The 18,740-nt window shown below is 36.8% G+C and overlaps 1 protein-coding gene across 10 annotated transcripts in view; it reads right to left on the minus strand.

Moving 5' to 3' along the window:
• CEP83 (centrosomal protein 83) overlaps window positions 1-18,740 on the minus strand; it is a 215,810-nt gene that overhangs the window by 90,612 nt on the left and 106,458 nt on the right. For 2 of the 10 annotated variants that reach the window (XM_053226611.1, XM_053226609.1), the window contains exons 2-4: window positions 11,467-11,602; window positions 10,449-10,656; window positions 6,574-6,656 (exon numbers count right to left, since the gene is read on the minus strand). The exons of 5 other annotated variants lie outside the window; for them this stretch is intronic. The gene's annotated coding sequence lies outside the window, so the exon portion shown is untranslated. The remainder of the gene's footprint in view (window positions 1-6,573; window positions 6,657-10,448; window positions 10,657-11,466; window positions 11,603-18,740) is intronic. 3 more of the 10 variants (XM_027071098.2, XM_053226610.1, XM_053226612.1) reach the window with 3 other exon arrangements.

Genomic DNA, 18,740 nt, shown 5'->3' on the forward strand with positions numbered 1-18,740 from the left:
GACAAGAGACACAGAATAGCCAACACAATATTGCATAAGAACAAAGTCAGAGGACTGACACTATCTGACTTTGAAACTTACCATAAAAGCAAAAGTATGAGAGCGTGATATTGAAAAAATAACAAATAGATTACTGAAACAGAAGAGTCCACATATAGACTAAACTATAGTCAACCGATCTTTGACAGAGGAGCACATGCAAAAGTAATGCACGTGCCAAAAAAAAGTGGATCTAGGTAGATGTTATACCTTCCACAAAAATTAGCTCAAATGTACATAAATATAAAATGCAAAACTATCAAATTCCGGGAACATAACAAAGGTCCCTGGTATGACAGTGACTTTTTAAATACACAACCAAGGGCAAGATCCATGAAAGAAATAACTGGTGAGTTACACTTCATTAAAATTTAAAACTTCTGCTTTGTGGGGGCTCCTGGGTGGCTCAGTCAGTTAAACATCTGACTTGGGCTCAGGTCATGATCTTACGGTGAGTTCGAGCCCTGAATCGGGCTCTGGGCTGACCTCTCAGAGCCTAGAGCCTGCTATGGATTTTGTGTCTGCCTCTCTTTCTTCCCTTCCCCTGCTCACACTCTGTCTTTCTCTCTCAAAAATAAATAAACATTAAAACTTCTGTTCTGTGAATGACACTGTCAAGAGAATGAGAAGAGAAGTCACAGACTGGGAGGAAATATTTGAGAAAGACCTATCTGATAAAGGGCTATTAAGCAAAATACACAAAGTCAGACTCAACAATAAGAAAACAAACAACTGAATTAAACAATGGCCCAAAGGCCTTAACACACCTCTCACCAAAGAAAGTACACAAATGGCAAATAAGCATATGAAAAGATGTTCAACAACGTAAGTCAGGGAATTGCAAATTTAAGCAATAAGGTACTACTAAAACCTATCAGAATGGCCCAAATACAATGGCAACACCAAATGCTGGTGAAAATGTGGAATAACAGGAACTCTAATTTATTAGTCTTACCATATAGTCCAACAGCACTCTGTGTTATTTACCCAAATTAGATGAAAACTTACATTCACACACAAAAAAAATTGCACATGAATGCTTATAGCAGCTTTATTCATAATTGCCAAACCTTGGAAGCAACCAAGATGTCCTTTAGTAGGTGAATGGATAAACTGTTGTATATCTCAACAACAGAGTATTATTCAGCCCAAAAAAGAAATGACCATCAAGCCACAATAAGATGTGAAGGAAACCTTAAGTGCATATTACTAAGTGAAAGAACCCAATCTAAAAGGGATACATACTGTTGAATTCCAACTATATGACATTCTGGAAGAGATGAAAACGTACAGCATATAAGATTTTTAGAGCAGTGAAATTATTCTGTAGAATATTATTATCACAGAATACATGCCCACATACATTTGTTAAAACTCAGAATATACAACACCAAGAGTGAACCTTAATGTAAACTATGGACTAAGAGTGACAGTGACATGTCAGTATAGGTTCATCAATTATAACAAACATAGCACTCTTCTGGGAGATGATGTTCTTGGTGTTAATAGTGGGGGAGGCTGTGCATGTTTGATGCAAGGGGTACATGGGAATTCTCTGTAGTTTCTGCTCAATTTTTATACAAACCTAAAACAACTTTGAAAAAGGAAAGAAAGAAGGTAGAGAGGGGAAAAAGAACACATAACAGAAACTATACATGGCCTGAAGAATCTAAAATATTTACTTATCTGATTCTTCATATTAAGTTTCCTGAACCTATCTGTGGGATAACCACTAAGAATGCTAAACGGGTGGAAAATTTTTAATTACCCAAATCACTCTAATAAAGGGTTTCTCAACCTTTACACTACTGATATTTTAGACCAGATAATTCTTTGTGGGAAGGGGGCTTTCCTGTACATTGTAGAATATTTAGTAACATATTCCTCGTCTCTACCTATTAGATGCTAGTAGTACTCCTCCCCCCAGTAGTAAAAAACAAAAGGTCTCCACATTTCACCAAATGTACCCTAGAGAGGCAAAAATCACCTCTGTCCTTCCTTTGAGAATCACCCCTCCATTAAGAATTCTATTTATTTTTTTAATGTTTATTTATTTTGAGAGAGCAAGCAGGGGAGGGGCAGAGAGAGGGAGACACAGAATCCAAAGCAGGTTCCAGGCTTTGAGCTGTCAGCACAAAGCCCGACACAGGCTCAAACCCACAAACCACAAGACCATGACCTGAGCCGAAGTCAGACGCTTGACCAACTAAGCCACCAGGTGCACCAAGAATTCCATTTAAAAGAAGGCAAGCAGGGAGATAAGATGGAACATAAATAAGCAGGAAAACAGAAACAGTTACACAATAGACTTAGACACATATCATTAATTACTCTAAAGTAGATAGATTAATGCTTCAAATAAGAAACGTAAAAAAATATCACCCAACTATATATCTTTTTATATGACTTTTTAAAACATAAGGACATGAAGACTGAAAAAAAAACCCAAAATATAATTAAGCATTAATCTAAAGATAGATGACAGAATTACATTAATATCAGATAAAGTAGAATTTAAGGTCAAAAAATAATAACAACCAACAGAAACAGTACAGTAGATGAAGTAAGACATTTGTAATGATAAAAGATTAAATATACCAGAAAGGTATGACAATTTTATACACAAATTAAGTAGAAGGGGTCAGAACTACAGGGTAAATAGATAGATTCAGAATCACAGGGGTATCATTTAACCACTATTCTTGGTAACCAGTAGAAAAAACACAAAAAAGTAATCAGTAAGAATACAGACAACTTAATCAATATAATTAACCCACCTGACCTAACATATATAGAAAACTATTCCCAGAACTATAGAATACACATTCCTTATAAACATACATGTCACATTTATAAGTACTGACTACATGCTGGGTATTTTTTAAAAATCTAAAAAAAAATTTAAAAACAAAATTATACAGACTATTTTTCTGGCCACAGTGCAATTAAACTAAAACTCAACAGAAAAAAGTAACTGAAAAGCTATATATGCCTAGAAAGAATACATTTCTAAACAACATGAATTAAAGAGAAGGTCACAACAGAAATCAGAAAATATCTAGAAGTAAATGAAAACTGATAACACATCTTAAAACTTTTGTAATAAAGACTTCTGCTTCTGGGATGATGGAGCAGATGTATATTTCCCTATATAATCTCACTAATACAAATAAATGTCCTGAACGGTATACATATATAAAACAACTCTCAAAAATGGAGACCAGCAGCCAAACCGGCTAAAAACCTCAGAACATCAAAATTGACACACAGGTGGGTTCCCAGGAATTCCTTTTCATATATGATCTCCAACCTGGAGCTAAACAAGGTGGCAATGGTTTCAGACTCGGGGAAGGGGCAAAAAAAAAAAAAGGCCTTAACAAAAGCCTGCTCTCTTAGCCAAAGAAAGAAGAAAGGGGAAACCTAGCAAGACAAAAATGTTTTAGACAATAAAATCTACGCCAGGAAAATACTACAGAAAAAACTGTGACTCCACCACCAACCGTGCCAGCAAAGGCCAGATTGTTAGGAAGTACTCTAATATCCTGCCAGCTTGCATGGTATATAAGGTCAACAAGGAAGTTGGGACTTTTATCCCTGCTGAGTGGTAATAAAGTCCCATGCTTCTGTAATGTCAGTGGAGACTACGCAGGAAACCTGAACTTTCCACCCTACCAACAGTAAGGAAGAGCACCTACCTCACACTGTTGAAAAGCCATCAGATAAGCGCTAGTCGAGAGTTAGGTCTGGCACTACCACTCAGTGGTAACAAGGCTACTCTTTCTAGGGTGACAGTGGGGACCACCTGAGGAGCCAGAACTCCATGGCACCCAGCAATAATGATGATCGCCCACACCTCAGGTGACAACAGAAGCCAACAGGGGAACCTAGACTTCTACCCCTTATCTGGCAATAATGGGGCATTTCCCCCCTTTCCTGTGCCAGAGAAGTGTCAGGAAAAGCCAGAAATAGTAAACAGTCTCATAACATAATACCCTACATGTCCAGGTTTCAAAAGAAAATCACTAGTCACACCAAGAATGAGAAAGGTCTCAAACTGAAAGTAAAAGGACAAGTGATGGATGCCAACACTAAGAGAAAAAATATGTTAAAGTTATCTGGCAAAGATTTTAAATAAGCCATGCTAAAAATATTTCAATGAATAATTACAAACAAGCCTGAAATAAATTTAGAAAAAAAGACACAGCAAAGAAATACAAGTCTCAGCAAAGAATAGAAGATATAAAGAAGTACCAAGTGAAATTATAGAACTAAAAAATACAATGACCAAAATAAAAATCTAAGGATGAGCTCAAAGGCAGAAATAGAAAAGAAGGGTGCCTGGGTGGCTCAGTTGGTTAAGCATCCAACTTCAGCTCAGGTCGTGATACACAGTTTGTGAGTTCAAGCCCCATGTCCAGTTCTGTGCTGACGGCTCAGAGCCCGGAGCCCTGCTTTGGATTCTGTGTCTCCCTCTCTCTCTCTGCCCCTCCCCTGCTAATGCTCTGTCTCTCTCTCTCTCTCAAAAATAAATATTTAAATTTTTTTTGATTAAAAAAAAGAAATAGAGAAGAAAAAGAATGAATTAGAAGACAAAGCAACAGAAATTACTTAACCTGAATAGAAAATAGATGTAAAAAGTAACAGATGTTCAGGAACTTGTGGGACTGAAATAAAACATTCACCATTTGTGTCATTGGAGTATGATTCCATTTATAGTAATATCCAAAATAGGTAAATCGAGAGAGATAGAAAACATATTGATGGCTGCCAGGGACTGAGGGGAGGGAGAAAAAGTGACTGTTCAATGGATACGGAGTTATCCTAGAAGGTGATAAAATGTTTGGGAACCAGATGGAGGTGATAGATGTACAACACTATGAATGGACAAAATACCACCGAATTCTCTACTTTAAAACATTTAATTTTATGTTTTATGAATTTTGGCACAACATAAAAAAAGAAACCGCAAGCTAGGAACTGAAAGGCACATCAATTTAAAAAAAGATGTATACAAAAATAATACACCACTCTACTTGATTCTAAAATCTCTGTGCCGGCCTTTTTTTTCTTATTACTTTTTAATGTTTATTTATTTTTGAGAGACAGACAGAGGATCCAAAGCAGGCTCTGCACTATCAACACAAAGCCCAATGTGGGGCTTAAACTCACTAACCATGAGATCATGACCTGAGCCATAAGTCAGACACTTAACCAACTGAGCCACTGAGGCACCCCTGTACCTTCCTTTGGAAATGCGATCAAGACCAGGATGTCCATCATCATCAATTTTATTCAACAATGAAAATAACCAACAAAAAATGTGGAACAAGACAAAGATATAAAAGGTTAAAAAACTGGGAAGGAAAAACAAAACTTTCTTTACATACAGATTGTTCTAACTGTGTATGTAGAAAATCCAAAAGAATTTATAGAGAAATCATCAGAAGAACTTGGTGAAGACTGCTAGGTGAATGAATATAAAAATTAACTGCACTCTACGTGTCAGCAATATTTTTAAAGACATTTTAAAAGCACCAAAGAATATCAAATACCTAGGCAAAAAGATGTGCAAACCATTACACAGATACCCATTAGAGAAACTAAAAAAGACCTATATACATAGAACTATGTACCATATACTGGAAAACAACATTCTAAAGATATAAATTCTCCCCAGATACATGGATGTAATACCAATCAATATCCTAATAAGCAGGGGTGCATGCATGTGTGTTATGTGTGTTACGTGTGTGTGTGTGTGTGTGTGTGTGTAAAATTTAGCATACTGATTCAGAAATTTACATGGAAATACAAAAGGCCAGAAATCTTGTAAAGAACAGCAGAAACTATTTTAGAAAACAAGATAGGAGGACTGGATATCACGACGTTACAAATCTACAGTTATTAAGACACATCGACCCATGTAAGACATTTAAGAACAAAGGTGGTTTTGCTAATCAGTGAGGAAACAGAAGCCTGCAATAAAAAGGTGCTGGGACAACCAGATCACTTTATGGACCTGAGCCCAACTTTGCATTATGCACTAAAATTAACTGTAGTTGTACTGAAGCTCTAAATGTGAAAAAGCAAAAAAAAAAAACAAAAAAAACAACAAAAAAAAAAAAAAACAAAGTTACTGGAATATAGGAGAGTGCTTTCAATAACCCATGGCAGGGAAAAAAAAAAAAAACATACTAAAAAAGCTAAAAAGCAATTTCCTGAAAAAATAAGATTGAGCAACTTTTCTCTGTTGATGAGCCATTTGGATGTCCTCTTTTGTGAAAAGTTTATTTGAACCTTTTACCCAATTATTTCTCTTGAATTATCTTTTTACATAGTAATGTGTAGGATTTCTTTTTAAAATTAAAATCACAATGAGAAAACCAAAACGATTGACCATAACAAGTCTAAAGAGGAGGAGAAGCAACAAGTTGTGGTGTAAACTGGTATATCCATGTTAGAAAAAAATGAGCACTACTCAAGTTAAAGATGTATATATACTATGACTCAATAATACTTCTACTTGAAACCTACCCCGCCAAAATGTGAGTACAAGTACACCAAGAGATTTCTGTTGTAAAGTTACTGCTCGTAACAATACTATTCCCAGATGAAACCTAGAAAACAAACCAAATGTCCATTAACAGCTGAAGACACATAATTGTGACATAATGAAACTAGCACTTTACGACAACGAAAATAACCTACAGAAACACTCTACACAGGTGAACTTCAAAAATACTGTGCGAAAGACAGACAAAAAAGCATACTATTCTAAACATAAAGTTCAGAAAAAATTAAAAACGGGCAAAACTGTAGTATTTAGAAGATACATGCTTAGGTGCGTCTAGGTTATAAAACTATAAAAAGAAGTGATTAACGTAAAAGTCAGGACAGCGTTACCAGAGAAAAGGCCATCAGTGTTCTACATTTTGATCTTTGTTGTGGTTAAATTGGGGGTTTGCTTTGTAAATCACTCAAAGGATAGTTTTTGTGCACTTTTCTGCTTTTTATAATTCACAATTTTTTAAAACATTCAGAATTTCAAATTCTAAAATTCAAAGTTTTAAACGTTCACTCAAAGATCTGGCTCATATCTCAGGCTTTCTCTTCCTTCACTCCGAGGGAGATGGCAGTGTTCACCTCTAGCGCCTGATCCAGTGGGAACGCCACGTGTACCTCCTTGTATGTGGCCCAGCAGTCTTTCCCTCTGGCTCCCTTCCAATTTCCTCTCCCATCCTGTCCTAATAGAAGTGCTAACATTCCTTTCCAGTAATCAGAGTAGCCTTCTAAAGTTCCTTTGTAGGTAGGGGCTCCAGTCACCTGCTGCTGAGACTAATGAAGATGTGGTTGGCTCTTTAAAAAAAAAAAAAAAAAAAAAAATCTGACTCAATATCATCAAGGATCCTGGTCTTTTTCATTGAAACTGCGTAAAGAAAATCTCATTGAAGGGGGAGATCCCACACACCACCACTCATTGCTGTTTACAACCCAAACAGAAAGAAGCTTATTTTGCTACCACTACTCCAACAGGTGGAAACAAGATTTACTCCTTGCTCATCAACAAACCAACAAGAACTACCACAACTCCCCCAATGAAACGCTACCAAAGCCCCAAACTCTCACTCCTCTCCTTTCTTTCCAAACTACCCCTCCCAAGTCCCTCCTTTTCTATATAAAAGAATGCTCCTTTCCTTTGTTCTCTGGACTTGCTTACAGTTTGCCATAGTTTGTATGTCCCAAAGTGCATTTCCTCCGCTATCCTGAATAAACTCATTTTGCTAGTAAAACTGGCTATTTTATGTTTAAAGTTGACACCATACTTCTGCCAACATAACCTGTTGGCTTAATTCTCTTCATGGTTGTGAAGCTACCACATTTTCAGACATCACATGGATACACAATAACATTCACAAAACAGACAATTTCATCAACCAATTCTCTTTTGTTTAGCCTTTTTAAAGTAAAATTTACACATAATAAAATGCATAAGTATACAATTCCATGAGCTCACAAAGGAAGAATCCCAGAGTATTCTATTGTTTAAATATATTTTGTTGGGGCACCTGGGTGACTCAGTTAAGCATCCAACTTCGGCTCAGGTCATGATCTCACAGTTCATGAGTTCAAGACCCGTGTCGGGCTCTGTGCTGACAGCTCAGGGCCTGAAGCCTGCTTCGGATTCTGTGACTCCCTGTCTCTCAAAAATAAACATTAAAAAAAATTTTGTTAATAAAAAAAGAATGACTAAAATAAAAAACATAAGACACAACAAGTGTCGGTGAGGATGTGGTAAAAAAGGAATCCTCATGTACTGTTGACGGGAATGCAAACTGGTGCAGCCACTATGGAAAACAGTATGGAGGTTAGTCAAAACTTTAAAACTAGAACTACCATATGATCTATAATTGCACTTCTGGGTATTTACCCAAAGAATATGAAAACACTAAAAGGATATATGCACCCCTATGCTTATTGAAGCATTATTTACAATAGCTAAATTATGGAGGCAGCCCAGTGCCCATCGACAGATGAACAGATAAGATGTGGTGTGTATGTATGTACATACATATGTATATATATGTACATATATAATGGAATATTATTCAGCCATAAGAAAGAATGAAATCTTGCCATTTGCAACAACATGGATGGATTTAGAGGGTATAAGCTAAGTAAAATAAGTCAGTGAAAGACAAATACCATATAATTTCTCTCATATGTGGAATTTAAGAAACAAAGCAAGTGAACAAAGAAAAACAAAACAAAAGGCAAACCAAAAAACAGACTCTTAAATACAGAGAACAAGCAGATGGTTAGCAGAGGGGAGGATGAGGGGGGAATGGGTAAAATAGGTGAAAGGCATTAAGAGTACACTTCTCGTGATCAACACTGAATAATACATAAAATTAATGACTCACTACATTTTATACCTGAAACTAATATAACACTCTAGGTTTCCTACATTGGAATTTTTAAAAAGTAAAAAGAAACTGGTGAAATTTTTTTTTAAATGTTTATTTTGAGGGAGAGAAAAACAGATAATAAGCAGGGGAGGGGCAAAAGAGAGGAGATACAGAATCCAAAGCAGGCTCCAGGCTGTCAGCACAGAGTCTGATGCAGGACTCTAACTCACGAATCACGAGATCATGACCTGAGGTGAAGTCGGAAGCTTAACTGAGCCACCCAGGCACTCCTGAAATTTTTTAAAGAGACAAAATCTTTTTAAATTTTTTTGAAGTTTTTATTTAAATTCCATTTAGTTAACATACATTGTAATATTAGTTTCAGGTGTACAATACAGTGATTCAATACTTCCATACACCACTGGTGCTCATCACAAACAGTGCACTTAGGTGTTTAATCTATTTTGAATTTATTTTTGTGTATGGCATAAGAAAGTGGTCCAGTTTTGGGGCACCTGGGTGGCTCAGTCGGTTGAGCGTCCGACTTCAGCTCAGGTCATGATCTCGCGGTTTGTGAGTTCCAGCCCCGCGTCAGGCTCTGTGTTGACTGCTCAGCCTGGAGCCTGCTTCGGATTCTGTGTCTCCCTCTCTCTGCCCTTCCCCTGCTCATGCTCTGTCTCAAAAATAAACAAAACATTAAAAAATTAAAAAAGTGGTCCAGTTTCATTCCTTTGCATATAGCTCTCCATTTTTCCAGCACCACTTGTTGAAGAGACCATCTTTTTTCCATTGCATGTTCTTTCCTCCTTTGCCAAAGATTAATTGATCACATAATTGTGGGTTCATTTCTGGGTTTTCTATTCTGTTCCATTGATCTACATATCTATTTTTATGCCAGTACCAAACTGTTTTAATCACTAAAACCTTGTAACATAACTTGAAGCCCAGAACTGTCATGCCTTCAGTTTTTTGTTTGTTTGTTTGTTTGTTTTAAGAGGTTGCTTTGGCTATTCAGGCTCTTTCCTGGTTCCATACAAATTTTAGGATTGTTTGTTCTGGCTCTGTGAAAAGTGCTGTTGATATTTTCGTAGGGATTGGATTAAATGTGTAGATTGCTTTGAGTAGTATAGACATTTTGACAGTAGTTGTTCTTCCAATCCATGAGCATGGATTGTCTTTCCATTTCTTTGTGTCATCTTCAATTTCTTTCATCAGTGTCTTATAGTTTTCATAGTGTAAGTTTTCACCTCTTTGGTTAGGTTTATTCCTAGTTATCTCATGGTTTTGGGTGCAATTATAAATGGGATAGATTCCTTAATTTCTCTTTCTGAGGTTCCATTACTGACGTATAGAAATGCAACAGATTTCTGTACATTGATTTCGTATCCTGTGACTTTACTGAATTCATTTATCAGTTCTGGCAGTTTTTTGATGGAGTCTTTCAGCTATTCTCTATAGAATATCATGTCATCTGCAAATAGGAAAGTTTTACTACTTTCTTACCGATTTGGATGCCTTTTGTCTTTTTCTGTTGTCCCACTGCTGTGACTAGAACTTCCAGTACGACGTTGAATAAAAGTGGTGAGAGTGGACATCCTTAAGGTGAACAAAATTTTCCAGAGTTTGAGTATACACGCCAATTCCAATCCTGGCAGTGCCAAAGTGAAAGTGGTCGGGAGCACACCACCACCAAGAGCAAGTGGAGTGGTTTCTATACAGAAGATATGGAAGCGAAGGAAGGAAATCATGTGATGGATATGGCCTAAAGATTGCCTTATTCAGGATAGCCTAGCTGGCTGGCCGTGACTGGTTGTTCATAAGTTTCATTTCCTCACATTCAAGTGCGTGGATTCTGGCTTATGTTAGCTAAGGGCATTAGAGCCACCTCAGTCTAACAGCCTCCTCATTTAATTACTTTCACACAGTCTTTTTAATTTTAGCAATTCTAGGAGTTGTAAAGTGATAGCTCATTGTGGTTTTAATTTGCATTTCCCTAAAGCTCTTCTCTCCCACCCACCCCCTGTATTTAATGGCCAAAGATCTTCTTCATCCAGGATAAGATCTGTGCTTTAAAAATGTTCACAACAAAAAACGTTTACTTTGCAACTGGTAAAACGAGACAGTGATTTGTGTATTAGAAACAAATACAAATCTACAATTTATCTCATGTACTGACTACTGGTAGCTCCCTAAACATACGCTGCTGTTTTCTACCTCCATGTCTTTGCAAATACTAATTTCCTTATCCAGAAGGCCTCTTCTATCCCTCTGTACTCTGGTCTAGTGAATTTCTCATCAGCCTTCAAAACCCTGTTCAGAAATGTATTACTTCCTCCATTAAGTACTTCCTGACTTTCTCAAATATAATTAGGTAACTATTCTATCTTGTAAATGTACATGTATGTATATATAACACACGCAGTGTAACTGCTTCCAGGCAAGAAACAGGTCTTACTCATCTTTACAATAACCCACACACAGGCACATCATTACCTCAAAAATATCAAATGATTATATTCACCATTCTAATGCTGCCTTGCTCTTGATTCACTTTCACATCCATTTTCAGTAACTGAGGCTTCCAGACTGTATTGGGCTTAATGCTGCCCCAAAGGAAGATAAGTCACTTCTTAATCTCTGTAACCTACGAATATTACCTGTATAGTGAAAGATGGGATTAAATTAAGGATTTTTAAAGGGGGAGTTTATCCTGGATTATATGGGTGGGCCCTAAATGCAATCACATGTATCCTTGTAAGAGTGAGGCAGAGGACGCTTTGAGACTACAAAGAAGGAGGGAGTGTGACCAAAAGGGAAGAGATGTCACCCCAGCCAAGGCATGCCTGGAGCCACAAGAAGCTAGAAGGAAAGGATTCTTCCCTAGAGCCTCTGGAGACAGTGCTGTCCTGGATTTCAGTCTTCTGGTCTCCAAGCTGTGAATGAATAAATTTTTGTTGTTTTAAGCCACCCACTATGTGGTAATTTGTTACAACAGCTACAGGTTAATTAATATACTGGCTTTCTCTTCAGTCTATTATTCATAACAAATTTTACCCAAACACAAAATTTCTATCACAATTTTAAATTCATACCATAATCAAGTTTTTCTGATTTCAATACACATTTCAATTACTTACAGAATATATCAATGTTATATATAAATGAATAATGTTATAATTAAGAAACAATTCTTATTATACAAAGTTTGCCAAATAAAATCACAACACAAATTTTTTAAGCATTTTAAAAAATTTTAACGTTTATTCAGTTTTCAGAGACAGAGCATGAGCAGGGGAGGGGCGGAGAGAGAGGGAGACACAGAATCTCAATCTGTCAGCACAGAGCCCAACGGCAGACTTACACTCACGAACTGTGAGATCATGACCTGAGTCGAAGTCGGCTGCTTAAACAATTGAGCCACACAAGTGCCCCCACAATGCAAATTTTTTAAGCACATGGTTCAAACCAAACTTTTTTTAAAATGTTTATTTTTGAGAGACAGAGAGACAGAACACAAGTGGGGGAGAGGTGGAGAGAGGGGGAGACACAGAATCCAAAGCAGGCTCCAGGCTCTGAGCTGCAGCACAGAGCCCAACGTGAGGCTCAAACTCACCAACTGTGAAATCATGACCTGAGCCCAAGTTGGGACAGTTAACCAACTGAGCCACCCAGGCACCCCCAAAGCAAACTTTTAAAAAAGAAAGGTTTAACAGATTACTTTTGATCAGTCTATTAATCAGGGAGCACTTATTAGATGAACGAGTCTCTGTGAAAGGCAGTTTTTTAAAAACTCAGCACAACTCTTCTCAAAATACCTCATCTTCCTCTCCTTACAACTATGACTATCATAGAACCATACCTTCCTACCACTTCTTTTGACTAGTCCCAGCTCTACAGACATACCTATGACATTCTTTTGCACAGGAGCTGTATTTATTAAGCAGTGGTACAATGTCTGCTCAAAAGGATGGAAATTCCAAATATTCCAAAAGCACAGCTGCTAATGCTCATGGAAATCTTCCAAACACATTCCCTTAAAAAGCACATGCTATGCCTTTGAACATTTCAAAACAATGCTTTAAATACTACATGCCCCTAGAGTGAATGCTGTTTTTTAAAAACATTAAAAGTCTAAGGAGAACTACATGAGGCATTACTTCTCTTATAACAAAACATTAGAAATTAAGGTCTTTAAAACCCAGAGAGACTACCACACTAGTCACCCAAATAGACTACGGATGGCCATCCCAGGGTGTCTTGTATACAAAAAAATGTCACAACTTGACACCCTGCCAAAACCTAAAGTGCAGCTGGGAAGAGACCCTTCAAAACCCTGGTAAGGTGCCAGGCCCCTTAATTGTGATTTAGAATGAAACAGGAGGGCAAGGAAAGAGGAAGGGAAGAAGATATGTATTAGAGTGGTTAGCAATCAACCACCAAGCACTCTGAATTAAAATGTTATTCTATTCTTATAACTGCACTGTCTGCTTCCACACAGCTAGCTTAATTCACACAAAAGAATTCTACAAAATAGGATTTAGTAACCAGTCAACCTCAAATACTTAGAAATAAGTTACAAAAGTCTCTGAAAAGTTGTGATCTGAAAACCAAAGATGACTGTTGCCTAAACCATACTTCAAATTCATTTTAATGTTTCTTAGTGTAGGCTCTCTAGCATATAACACGGGACTTGCCAAAAGATTTATGAGCACTTAATACCTTTGTGTGAGCTGTAGAGGCTTCTTTGCTCATAGCCCCATATACTGAAATAGATAAAGCTACCACGTAGCTTGTAACACAAAATGAAGGCTATCTACTGATCTGACAATATATCCTGGAAATTATTTTTTAAGTAAATCTGAATTATTTCCATGAGATTTATGCCTTAGTCTGAAAAGTTAAATAAAGGAAAAAAGTTGATTAAGAGTTCAACATTTTTGCTCAGGTTAACATAAACATTCTCTTTTTCATCTTTGAGGATCTACCAAAAAGAAAGTATAAAATTTCTCAGAGCCAGAAAAGGTAAATAAATAAAAGTCATCCTCAAGACAGGTTAATTTTAAAACCATATCTTTATTCATTCATCAGTTGATGGGCATTTAGGCTCTTTCCATAATTTGGCTATTGTTGATGGCGCTGCTATAAACTCGGCATTGAAAAAGAATGAAATCTTGCCATTTGCAACAACGTGGATGGAACTGGAGGGTATTTTGCTAAGTGAAATAAATCAGTCAGAGAAAGACAGGTATCATATGTTTTCATTCATATGTGGAATTTGAGAAACTTAACGGAAGACCATGGAGGAAGGGAAGGAAAAAAAGTAGCTACAGAGAGGGACGTAAACCATGAGAGACTCTTAAATACAGAGAACAAACAGGGTTAAATGGGGTGGACAGGTGGGGGGAGTAGGGAAAATGGGTGATGGGCATTGAGGAGGGCACCTGTCGGGATGAGCACCTGGTGTTGTATGTAAGTGATGCATTACAGGAATCTACTCCCAAGGCCAAGAGCACACTATATACACTGCATGTTAGCTAATTTGACAATAAATTATATAATAAATAAATAAATAAATAAATCCCTATCTTACCAAAAACAGGGGGTGGGGGCAATTAATACAACCAGCATTTATTGAGTGGCTACCACACCACATTTACTGAGTGGTCCACTTACACAAAGAGAACTCTGAGGGGGATACAGAAATATGCAGACCATCAGGTCAAGCCAACTTCTTAGCAAGGAAGAGCCTGCCTGTATTAAAAGTATTACAGACACTTTCTAAGTGTCTATTATGTGCTAACACTGTTGGGTACAGGGATACAGTAATAAATAAATTAAAATCCTTGCCCTCAAGGAGTTCGAGTTAGTCCTTGAAACCTACATGTTAACCAACACTTGCTGACTGAACAAGGATAAGAGAAAATTTATTATTTACCAAATCCTTTTTGTACTTAAATTTTTTTGCCATGTGCATATATTACCAATTCCAAGTAATACATGAATTCAGAAAGTTTTAAAAGTATAAAGCAATGTAATATATTTATAGGCAGTATGTGTACAAAGGGAAGACAGGCCTACTTCCACTAGAGAGGCTGTCCAGGAAGATTTCACAAAGGGGGTGATCCTGAGATAAAACCAAACACGCAGAGAAGAAACATCAAGTATGAAGGCATGGAGATGGAAAACAACTTTGTGGGTAGGGGATAGTGAGGTGGGGAGCAGATGAGCCTAGAGAGGTGGGCCAGGGCCTTGAAGGAAATGTGCAGGAGACTGGAGTTTATCCTGGGATCTAGAAGAGCCAATGAAAAGTTTTAAGCTTGTAGGCAGATGAGGGACAGTCCAGGATAGTTTCAGATTTGTACTTTAGAAAAATAACTAGGTTATCCAAGGTGTGTAAAATAAACTAGGTGGGCAGGGAGATAGTGGGAATCCTAGAGAAAATAAGATCAAAAGGCTGGGAAAGTAATGATAAAGATCTGAACTAAAACAGTGGTAGCAAGTAGTCAACAGCGAATGATCTTGAAAATAAACTTGGAGTTAGAAGTAACAGAAATTAGTAGTTAGATATTGATACTCCTCTCCCTCAAAAAAAAAAAATAAAAATAAAAGCTATTTTAATGTTATTAATTAAAAGGCCAACCAGAAAATCAGGGAAGAAAAAAAAATGGAATCCAGTGAAAGTAGAAGAAAGGTTGTTTCAAAGATTACAAGTACTCATCCTCCATGTAAAAAATGAATCAAGCACAGGAACCTTTGCAAAAGCATCTTAGTAAATGCAAATACCATCATAGTACAACACTCAAAATATCTACCTTTCTTCCATAGAGATTTCATCAGCAGAGGGGTAAACACTAACGCTTGCTCTGTCAGGAACAAAGACATAAAATAAGTATTTTGTTCTTTAAATGTCCACCTCCTGTAACTCCTCATTCTTTCCCTCAAACAATCATCTCTATAGCAACATACTCTTAAGAAATTCGTGGGTGGAAAGCATATGCTTTTGCAAAAACATGAGAACTCAAGAACACGACTACTCTATTTTTCCCTTTAATATAAGAGATTCACAACATACCCTAAAAGATAACTGCAAAATATGGAACAAAAAAAGACTTAAAAATGTGAGGAAATGTAAAAAATCGGTATTGCACATGCTTATATGGAAATTCTTTTTATATGTTACAATGACACCTTGTGGTAAGGCTTTTTAAATTATATAACTTACCTTGGAAAACATTTTTACACCAGAAATATAATAAAACTGTTTTAGAATATAGGAAAAGACCAAGATCATATGCTGAGGTAGAATAAACAGATACAATGATCCATTTGGAGAAATAAGGTAATAGAGGCTCTTCAAATATTAAAAATGGAACTACTGTATGATCCACCAATTCCATTCTGGGTATTTATCTGAAGAAAATGAAAACACTAACTTGAAAAGATATATGCATCCCCACATTTGCTGCAGCATTATTTACAATAACCAAGATACAGGAACAATCTACATGTCCATCAATGGATGAATAGATAAGAAAATTGAGCAACAGACACACATACACAATGGAATATTATTCAGCCATTAAAAAAAAGAATGAAATCTTGCCATTTGTGATAACAAGGAGAGACCTCGAGGGCATTATGCTAAGTGAAATAAGTCAGAGATAAACAAGTGAATAAGTGAAGTAAGTCTCCTCCTCCCCCCAACATGCACAAACACTCCAAACTATTAGACTGGTGGTTGCCAGAGGCAGGAGATGAAGAGTGAGAAAAATGGGTGACCTGGTTTTGTTGTTTAAATAAACTGAATTTTTAAGAAAGAAAAAAGGGGCGCCTGGCTGGCTCAGTCAGTGGAGAATGTGACTCTTGATTTCAGGGTTGTGAGTTCAAGCCCACATGGGTTATAGAGATTACTTAAAAAATAAAATAAAATCCTAGAGAGGGAGAGAGGCAAACCACATGAGACTCTTAAATACAGAGAACAAACGGAGGGTGGATGGGGTGGGGGAGAGGGAAAAATGGGTGATGGGCACTGAGGAGGGCACTTGTTGGGATGAACACTGGGCACTGTATGTAAGCCAATTTGACAATAAATTATATTCATAAAAAAATTAAAATTAAAAAAATAAAATCCTTAAAAAGAAAAGAAAATGGAGGACAAAAAAATCAAGCTTTAAAAAACATCATGATATACAGGCTAAAGCAACTATAAACTATAAGGTATTATACTATTCCCTTCAATTAAACTAAAATTATTAGTGTTTCTTATATGATGCAAAAATAAACTGCTTTTGAAATCTGGGGCAAAATTTGTAAGAATGGCAGCCCCTTTACATGAGAATATTGACACATGGTTTATGAAGTATGAAAATAATTTTGTCATTACTCCTTTCTTTTCAATATTACATTAAAAATTTCAATCTTGATTAATCCAATAATTAACAGAATTTACAATCATCTTTCATCAAGAGCTTATTTACTAAACCATGCCAAACACCGTAAACATACAGAAAGGTTAATAACGCAGTTTGCACACAACCACCTTTATAAATCTCTGAAATATTCTTCTCCCTTAGCATCTACAGTACCATGATCATCTCCTAGCTCTTTGACTTCTGTCTCTTCTTTGTTCCTGTTCTCCCAGTCACCATGAGAAATCTCTGATCCACTGCTGCCTCTCTCTAAATTAAGTCAAGTTGCTTCTCTCACACTTCATTTTTTACACCTATTTGAATGACATTCAAATTTACACCCACATTCCGAACACAGCTCATAACTCCCACTCTACTCACATGTCCCATCCACAATGGAAGCTGAACATAAGAATTAAACTCATTAACTTCAAATTTCCATCTGCCTCCTTTAAAAAAAAAAAAAAGTTACCACTATCATCTCTGAATTTCTTAGTACACAACTCATTCCTCAACTTCCATTAGTAATAAATTATTAATCTTGCTGATTCTTCTTCATCTGTCTCTTGATTTGAATCATTCTTCTTCTAGAACCATCACCCTTGAGGGCAAAACCTCAAATATTTTACCCTTGGTTTATTTTAAGAGAAATCTCCTAAACATGTGCCAGATTTTGGTCTTTCCTCACCCTTACATCGCCTACAAATATCCACCAGAACAATCTTTCTCATATACTGTGTTCATCACTGTAACTACTATTATAATCCTTCCTATTTACTGGATGGATCAAATCTAAGCTTCTCAGCCAAACTCACAGTCCTACATTAGCCAACTGTCTATATAAACGCAAACATTTCATTTTGCTGCCTCACAACACTCCTTTGCTAGAGCCAATTAAGTTTGCTTTACAGTCCCTCAGACACATTATTTATTCTTGCCTTCACAACTGTGTTCATATAGTTATGCCAAATTAAAATGCCTCCTTAAATCTCTTCAATTAATCCACAAATCAAGGTCAGAGTTAAACCTAAAACCTTACAGTCTAAACATACTTTGAGTTTATAGTTACTCTGAAAGTAAACATAAACAGGGGTGCCTGGGTGGCTCAGTCAGTTAAGCATCCAACTTTGGCTCAGGTCATGATCTCATGGTTTGTGAGTTCAAGCCCCGCATCAGGCTCTGTGCTGACAGCTCAGAGCCTGGAGCCTGCTTCAAATTCTGTGTCTGCCTCTCTCTCTCTGCCCCTCCCCGCTCACCCTTTCTCTCTCAAAAATAAACAAACATTTAAAAAATAATAATAATAGTAAACATAAACCTCTTTCTGCTTCACTGGTTTCTGCCTTCCTTGTGCTTACCCCAGAATATTTATTCTGTATTCTATCACATC

Source organism: Acinonyx jubatus, chromosome B4 (genome assembly GCF_027475565.1).
Source record: "Acinonyx jubatus isolate Ajub_Pintada_27869175 chromosome B4, VMU_Ajub_asm_v1.0, whole genome shotgun sequence".
NCBI lineage: Eukaryota > Metazoa > Chordata > Mammalia > Carnivora > Felidae > Acinonyx > Acinonyx jubatus.